The sequence below is a fragment of the Manis pentadactyla genome, chromosome 9 (assembly GCF_030020395.1).
Source record: "Manis pentadactyla isolate mManPen7 chromosome 9, mManPen7.hap1, whole genome shotgun sequence".
NCBI lineage: Eukaryota > Metazoa > Chordata > Mammalia > Pholidota > Manidae > Manis > Manis pentadactyla.
In genome coordinates, this window is record NC_080027.1 from 44,516,651 (window position 1) to 44,524,805 (window position 8,155).

The following is an 8,155-nucleotide window of genomic DNA, read 5'->3' on the forward strand; positions in this document are numbered from 1 at the left end:
TCTCTCACTTCCTTGGTTAGGTTTATTCCTAGGTATTTTATTCTTTTTGATGCTATTGTGAATGGAACTGTTTTCATGATTTCTCTTTCTATTGGCTCACTGTTAGTGTATAGGAAAGCCACAGATTTCTGTGTGTTAATTTTGTATCCTGCAACTTTGCTGAATTCCGATATCAGTTCTAGTAGTTTTGGAGTGGAGTCTTTAGGTTTTTTATGTACAATATCATGTCATCTGCAAATAGTGACAGTTTGACTTCTTCTTTGCCAATCTGGATTCCTTGTATTTCTTTGTTTTGTCTAATTACCATGGCTAGGACCTCCAGTACTATGTTAAATAACAGTGGGGAGAGTGGGCATTGCTGTCTTTTTCCTGATCTCAGAGGAAAAGCTTTCAGCTTCTTGCTGTTAAGTATGATGTTGGCTTTGAGTTTATCATATATGGCCTTTATTATGTTGAGGCATTTGCCCTCTATACCCATTTTTTTTAGAGTTTTTATCATGAATCGATGTTGAATTTTATTGAATGCTTTTTCAGCATCTATGGAGATGATCATGTGGTTTTTGTCTTTCTTTTTGTTGATGTGGTGGATGATGTTGATGGATTTTCGAATATTGTAACATCCTTGCATCCCTGGGATGAATCCCACTTGGTCATGGTGTATGATCATTTTGATATATTTTTGCTAATATTTTATTGAGTATTTTTGCATCTACATTCATCAGGGATATTGGTCTGTAATTTTCTTTTTGGTGGGGTCTTTGCCTGGTTTTGGTATTAGGGTGATATTGGCTTCATAGAATGCATTTGGGAGTATTCCCTCCTCTTCCATTTTTTGGAAATCTTTAAGGAGAATGGGTATTATATCTTCTCTGTATGTCTGATAAAGTTCCAAGGTAAATCCATCTGGCCCAGGGGTTTTGTTCTTTGGTAGTTTTTTGATTACCGCTTCAATTTATTTGCTGGTAATTGGTTTGTTTAGGTTTTGTGTTTCTTCCTTGGTCAGTCTTGGAAGGTTGTATTTTTCTAGGAAGTTGTCCATTTCTTCTAGGTTTTCCAGCTTCTTAGCATATAGTTTTTCATAGTAGTCTCTAATAATTCTTTGTATTTCTGTTTGGTCTGTCGTGATATTTCCCTTCTCATTTCTGATTCTGTTGATGTGTGTTGATTCTCTTTTTCTCTTAATAAGTCTGGCTGGAGGGCTTATCTATTTCATTTATTTTCTCAAAGAACCAGCTCTTGGTTTCATTGATTTTTTTCTATTGTTTTATTTTTCTCAATTTTGTTTATTTCATCTCTGATATTTATTATGTCCCTCCTTCTGCTGACTTTAGGCCTCATTTGTTCTTCTTTTTCCAATTTTGATAACTGTGATGTTAGACTATTCATTTGGGTTTGTTCTTCCTTCTTTAAATATGCCTGGATTGCTATGTACTTTCCTCCTAAGACTGCTTTCGCTGCGTCCCACAGAAGTTGAGGCTTTGTGTTCTGTTGTCTTTTATTTCCATATATTCCTTGATCTCTATTTTAATTTGCTCCTTGATCTATTGACTATTTAGAAGCATGTTGTTAAGCCTCCATGTGTTTCTGAGCCTTTTTGCTTTCTTGGTACAATTTATTTCTAGTTCTATACCTTTGTGGTCTGAAAAGTTGGTTGGTAGGATTTCAATCTTTTTTAATTTACTTAGGTTCTTTTTGTGGCCTAGTATGTGGTCTGTTCTGGAGAATGTTCCATGTGCACTTGAGAAGAATGTAGATCCTGTTGCTTTTGGGTGTAGAGTTCTTTAGATGTCTATTAGGTCCATCTGTTCTAGTGTGTTGTTCAGTGCCTCTGTGTCTTTACTTATTTTCTGTCTGGTGGATCTGTCCTTTGGAGTGAATGGTGTGTTGAAGTCTCCTAAAATGAATGCATTGCATTCTGTTTCCTCCTTTAGTTCTGTTAGTATTTTTTCACATATGCTGGTGCTCCTGTCTTGGGTGCATATATTTTCATAATGGTTATATCCTCTTGTTGGACTGAGCCCTTTATCTTTATGTAATGTCCCTCTTTATCTCTTGTTACTTTCTTTGTTTTGAAGTCTATTTTGTCTGATAGTACTGCAACACCTGCTTTTTTCTCCCTATTGTTTGCATGAAATATCTTTTTCCATCCCTTCACTTTTAGTCTGTGCATGTCTTTAGGTTTGAGGTGAGTCTCTTGTAAGCAGCATATAGATGGGTCTTGTTTTTTATCCCAGTGACTCCATGTCTTTTGATTGGTGCATTCAGTCCATTTACATTTAGGGTCATTATCGATAGGTATGTACTTGTTGCCCTTTCAGGCTTTAGATTCGTGGTTACCAAAGGTTCCAGGTTACTTTCCTTACTATCTAAGAGTCTAACTTAACTCACTTAGTATGCTGTTACAAACACAATCTAAAGGTTCTTTTCTATTTCTCCTCCTTTTTCTTCCTCTTTCATTCTTTATATATTGGGTATCAGATTCTATATTTTTTCTCTCTCCTTTGATTGGCTTTGGGGATAGTCAATTTAATTTTGCATTTGCCTTGCAATCAGCTGCTCCACCCTCCCTACCATGATTTTACTACCTCTGATAACAGCTATCCAACCCTAGGAACACTTCCATCTATAGCAGTCCCTCCAAAATAAACTGTAGAGATGGTTTGTGGGAGGTAAACTCTCTCAGTTTTTGCTTATCTGGAAATTGTTTAATACCTCCTTCAAATTTAAATGATAATCTTGCCAGATAATGTAATCTTGGTTCCAGGCCCTTCTGCTTCATAGCATTAAATACATCATGCCACTCCCTTCTGGCCTGTAAGGTTTCTGCTAAGAAGTCAGAATTTAGCCTGATGGGCTTACCTTTGAATGTGATCTTATTTCTCTCTCTGGCTGCTTTTAACTGTCTGTCCTTATCCTTGATCTTTCCCATTTTAATCACTATGTGTCTTGGTGTTGTCTTCCTTGGGTCCCTTGTGTTTTGAGATCTGTGGATCTCCATGGCCTGAGAGACTATGTCCTTCCCCAGATTGGGGAAGTTTTCAGCATCTACCTCCTCAAAGACACTTTCTATCCCTTTCTCTCTCTCTCTCTTCTTCTGCTATCCCTATAATGCAAATATTGTTCCGCTTTGATTGGTCACACAGTTCTCTCAATATTCTTTCATTTTGAGAGATCCTTTTTTCTCTCTGTGCCTCAGCTTCTTTATATTCCTCTTCTCTAGTTTCTATTTCATTTATTGTCTCTTCACTGTATCCAACCTGCTTTTAATACCCTCCATCATGCTCTTCAACAATTGGATCTCTGACCTGAATTCATTCCTGAGTTCTTGGATGTCTTTCCGTACCTCCATTAGGATGTTGATGATTTTTATTTTGAACTCCCTTTCTGGAAGAGTAAATAGGTCCATATCATTTAAATCTTTCTTGGGAGTTGTATTAACAATTTTACTCTGGACAAGGTTCCTTTGGCGTTTCATGTTTGTATATGGCGCCCTCTAGTGTCCAGAAGCTCTATTCTGGAGCTGCTGAGCCCCTGAAGCAATGTCGGGTGTCGCAGGGGAGCGGTACTGGTGCCTGGGGGAGAAAAGAGCTGTTCCCCGCCTCCTGGTTCCTGTGCTTGTCTCCACTGCTTGAGCCAGTGGGCCGGGCACACAGGTATAAGTTTTTGTCCCAGAGCAGCCAGATATGGATCCCTGCTTTCCAGAAGCAGCCGGAATCCCTGTCTCCCCAGGAACTCTGCCTGTATTAACTTTCCAACCCAATAGTCATGCAAGTCTCATGAAAGCACCATGAAATGTAGGTTTGTGCTCCCAGCGCAGATCTCCGGAGCTAGGTATTCAGCAGTCCCAAGCCTTCCACTTCCTCCCTGCTCCATTTGTCTTCCTCCAGCTGGTGAGAAGGGGTGGGGGTGAGGCTCGGGTCCCGCCGGAGCCACGTTACCCCGTTCGCTGATGTCTGCTCTTTTCTCCAGGTGTGTGCAGTCTGATTCGTCCTCTTTCCTGTTGCTTTCTCAGGATTAGTTGCGCCAATTACATTTTCTAATTGTATCCAGTTTTAGGAGGAAGCCTCTGTCTCTCCTCTCACGCCACTCTCTTTAATCTGTCCTCGTGGAATAAGATTCTTAAGTGTGCAGATGTACTTGCATTATGGATATGAACAACAATAAATATGACTTTTTAATCTGAACTGAAGAATTCCATGTTACATGATATCCCACTTTTGCTCAGATTGGTCCTGTATGAGAAAAAAGATGTCTGAAAGTTATCTACCTAATGTATATAATTTCTGACTCACAGAGAAATCTCCTCAAATTAGCAATGCCTGCTTTTTCTGCTCATGACAATTCTTCACCCTTTCTCTAACAGGATTCCCTGGCCTGGAAGGGGAATATTCCCGGCTCTCCATCCCTTTCTCATGTATCTATGCCATGGTACTCGCAGGAAACTGCCTCATGCTGCATGTGATCTGGACTGAGCACAGCCTGCACCAGCCCATGTTCTGCCTCCTGGCCTTGCTGACCCTCGCTGACCTGTGCCTGGGGCTGTCCACAGTGCACACCGTGCTGGGTATCCTGTGGGGGCTCAGCCAGGAGATTGGTCTGGATATCTGCATTGCCCAAACCTAGTTCATCCATGGTCTATCCCTCACAGAGTCTGGAATCCTTCTTGTCATGGCTTTTGATCATTTATAGCAATCTGTAATACTCTGAGTTATACATCCATATTAACCAATGCCAGGATCATCAAAATCAGACTGGGAATTATAGTTACAAGTTTCATGTTCATCATTGCTCCTATATCTGCCTAAAGTTTTCCCATTACTGCCGTTCCACATCCTCTCCCACTCTTTCTGCCTGCACCAGGACCTGCTGAAACTAGCATGTTCTGACATCCACTTCAACAGTTTCTATGCCTTGGTACTGGTTATTTGTACCCTTTTGTTCGATTCCTTGTTAATTCTTGTGTCCTATATTCTGATCCTGTACTCAGTCTTGGCTATTGCATTCCACAAGGAGATACTCAAGTCCTTGCAGACCTGTGTCTCCCATGTTGGTGCAGTGCTGGTTTTCTATATCCCAATCATTGGTCTGAGCATGGTGCACCGCTTTGGGAAGCACCTCTCTCCTGTGGTCCATGTCCTCATGGGCAACATCTACATCACCTTCCCACCCCTGATGAACCCCATCATCTATGGTGTCAAGACCCAACAGATCTGTGGCAGGATCCAGAAGTGGTTCTCCATGAAAGGGAAATGAAACACTTTAGATTGAAGAGATGTAAGTCACTTAGATGCAGAAAACTTTGGTCAGGGAGAAGAAATAAAACATTTACTTAAGGAACTCAAAAATTAAGACTTTATAAGATAGACTATTAGTTGAAAGATTTATAATTATTAAGAGTGGTAAATAAAACCCATGTTTTTCAATTCAAGTATAGTGTTAGAAGTTCTGTAAGTAGAATCATTCATCGTATATCTTTGCCATTTCTATCTAGGAAAAGATAATATTTAAAATTATCCAGAAAACGTTAACTTGCAAGAAATGTCTACAAAAAAGTTACCCAAACACACAGTTTCTAAGCAGCAGCAGAGGCGTTCTTTTATCACCAGTTGGTAGTTTTCTTGATTGACATAGGAGTTACAAACGGTCTCTAACCTCAAACAGTGTTTCAGATGGGTTAGTAGTTCAATTAGCAGCCATTTCAAAGTGTCATCATTCTTCTCATTAATCCATCAGCAGATAACTTTTTCTTGCTTCTCAGAGGAATTCTTACCCTTCTTTCACAAATCTATAAATGATTACCAAACTTTCAATCTTAATTTCGGGTTTACAAAACTTCATGTTCTTTGCTGTTAAGAATAAATGCCCCACTCATTCGCTTTATCTTCTGGATCAATATTAACAAAGCACGACTGTTTTTGGTAGGAGCATTTACCAATGGAAAGATATGTATTGCTTAATAATTAGTCTGCAGTCAGATGACCAGTCATTTGGGAAAGGAATAATGTTTACTCTGTACTGCAAACCTTGAGGAATTGTCATTCATGAGGATCTTAAGGAGAGGATGTTATCTTTTTAGCTCTAGGAATAAAACATCATCATCCTCATCCTCATCATCAAATTAGGAAAAAAAGTGTTAATGTATATGCTACTAGAAAGAGCTAATTTTGATTACTTTGTGGAACTCTGCCCATGAATTTCTGACCCCAAACTTGGTAAACCTTTTGTCTCTTTAAAGGATTCCTCCAAATATTCAAATTCGCAGTCATCTACCTTCTACAGTGGAAATTCTGAGTCATTAATCCAAAGATTTAATCTTTATACCATGTATTCTGAAGAGGTACTGTTGTTTTGACATGAATGTAAAATGTATTTATACACTTGGATATAAACATGAGATAAGCTGACTGGTGGCAGATATGTAAATATATAAGTTAAAACCTTTTAAATTTCAATCTTAATCAGAAAGTGTATAAAATAGAGATAGAAGACTTGGTGATGAACTTTCCCTAGAGAAAATGTGGGGTTGTCATTAGGTTCCTTTGGAATCCTTACTTATAATTTGGAAGCTCAAGATTTGAACAAATCATAAATGGTGTAGTGGACTGGTAATAAAAATAACTCCCAATCCTGAAAGGTAATATGGCACCCAATTCACAGCATTATATTGGCCCTTTTTCCAAGTTCCAACTAAAATGCAGTGAAATGTATATCATGAAGGAAAGATTTCACAACTTGAAAATAAGGAAAATAGTGAAATGATTGAAAATTTAGAAGTTATTACCACAATATAAGTGAAGCTACATTGTAAGTCAAGCTGGCTTAAAAAAAAGAAATGATAATCTATGCTTCTTTTCTTTGCAAACTGAAAAATCACTAATATGAATCTAATTAGGGAGTGCATTTTTCCCAACAATTTATAATCAAAGAGATGGAGTTTAAAACAGCAATGGTTGTTTGCATATAACAATAAATTTCTCATGGATTGTCATAAATCCCCTGAAAGTATGGAAAAAGTCAAGAATTCTCACTATCACATGTTGATTAGATGTTATTTATTACTCAATGAAATTAATTAATAAATTAGTTAAGATGTTTAGATGTGATAAAAGAAGGTAATGCTCTTATTTACTCCAAACTTACTATAAAAATAAAACTCAATAATTTTTTGCTAGCAATTTGTTAAAATTATAATCTTTCAGCAAGGAGCACATTCTATAAATAATTCTTTCATTTTTTATGTGATTCTAAATTATTAATTAAAAATAAAAAATTAGAAAATAAAATAGGATAACAAATCCCATTTACAAATATAACATCTGTAGATACAAATGAATATAAACACATGTTGGAATCGTATACACTGTGATACAGGATATAATAGCACACACATCAGGAGACAGAAACACATTCTTCACTCTATTTAACTATATTTGTCCTCTTAAAACAATTCTTTAGTTTCACAGTGATTAAACAAACATTTTTAACTTAAATTTTTTAGTTTATAAGGGAAGATTAAAAGTCAGGGAAATGGGAAAATTAGAAAAACACATTTGAAGTAATGATTAGTAGTTTTTTTCTAAATTAATAAAATATATAATAAAGCAACAATATTTTATAAAGTAGGATATACAAAGAATACCCACACATATCAAAATAACAGAATTTTAAGTACATAAATAACACTAGATAAATAAAAAAAGTAAGAAATTAATTCAATAAATATTTAGTAATATTTAAATTATTAGGGAAAATGAGTTATTTAATACTGATTTGGGAAATTTAAAGCTTAATCTATATGTAATTTCTTTTTTTTCATTAAGTTATCATTGATATACACTCTTATGAAGGTTTCACAAGAAAAGCAATGTGATTATTATATTCACCCTTATTATTGAATCCTCCCCATACCCCATTACAGTTACTGTCCATCAGTGTAGTAAGATGCCACAGAGTCCCTGTTTATCTTCTCTGAGCTACACTGTCGCTACACTGTCTTTTCTGTGACCCCACACACACCATGTGTACTAATCATGATACTCCACAATCCCTTTCTCCCTCCCTCCTGAGCACCCGCCCTTCCCCACCCCTCCCCTTCAGTAACCACTCTTTCCTACTTGGTGTCTGTGAGTGTGCTGCTGTTTTGTTCCTTCAGTTT

General features: G+C 37.1%; 1 pseudogene; it reads left to right on the forward strand.

Annotated features, from left to right (window-relative positions):
* Positions 1 to 4,315: 4,315 nt before the first annotated feature.
* On the forward strand, positions 4,316 to 5,253 carry LOC118933058 (olfactory receptor 51V1-like; annotated as a pseudogene).
* The last annotated feature ends 2,902 nt before the right edge of the window (positions 5,254 to 8,155 follow it).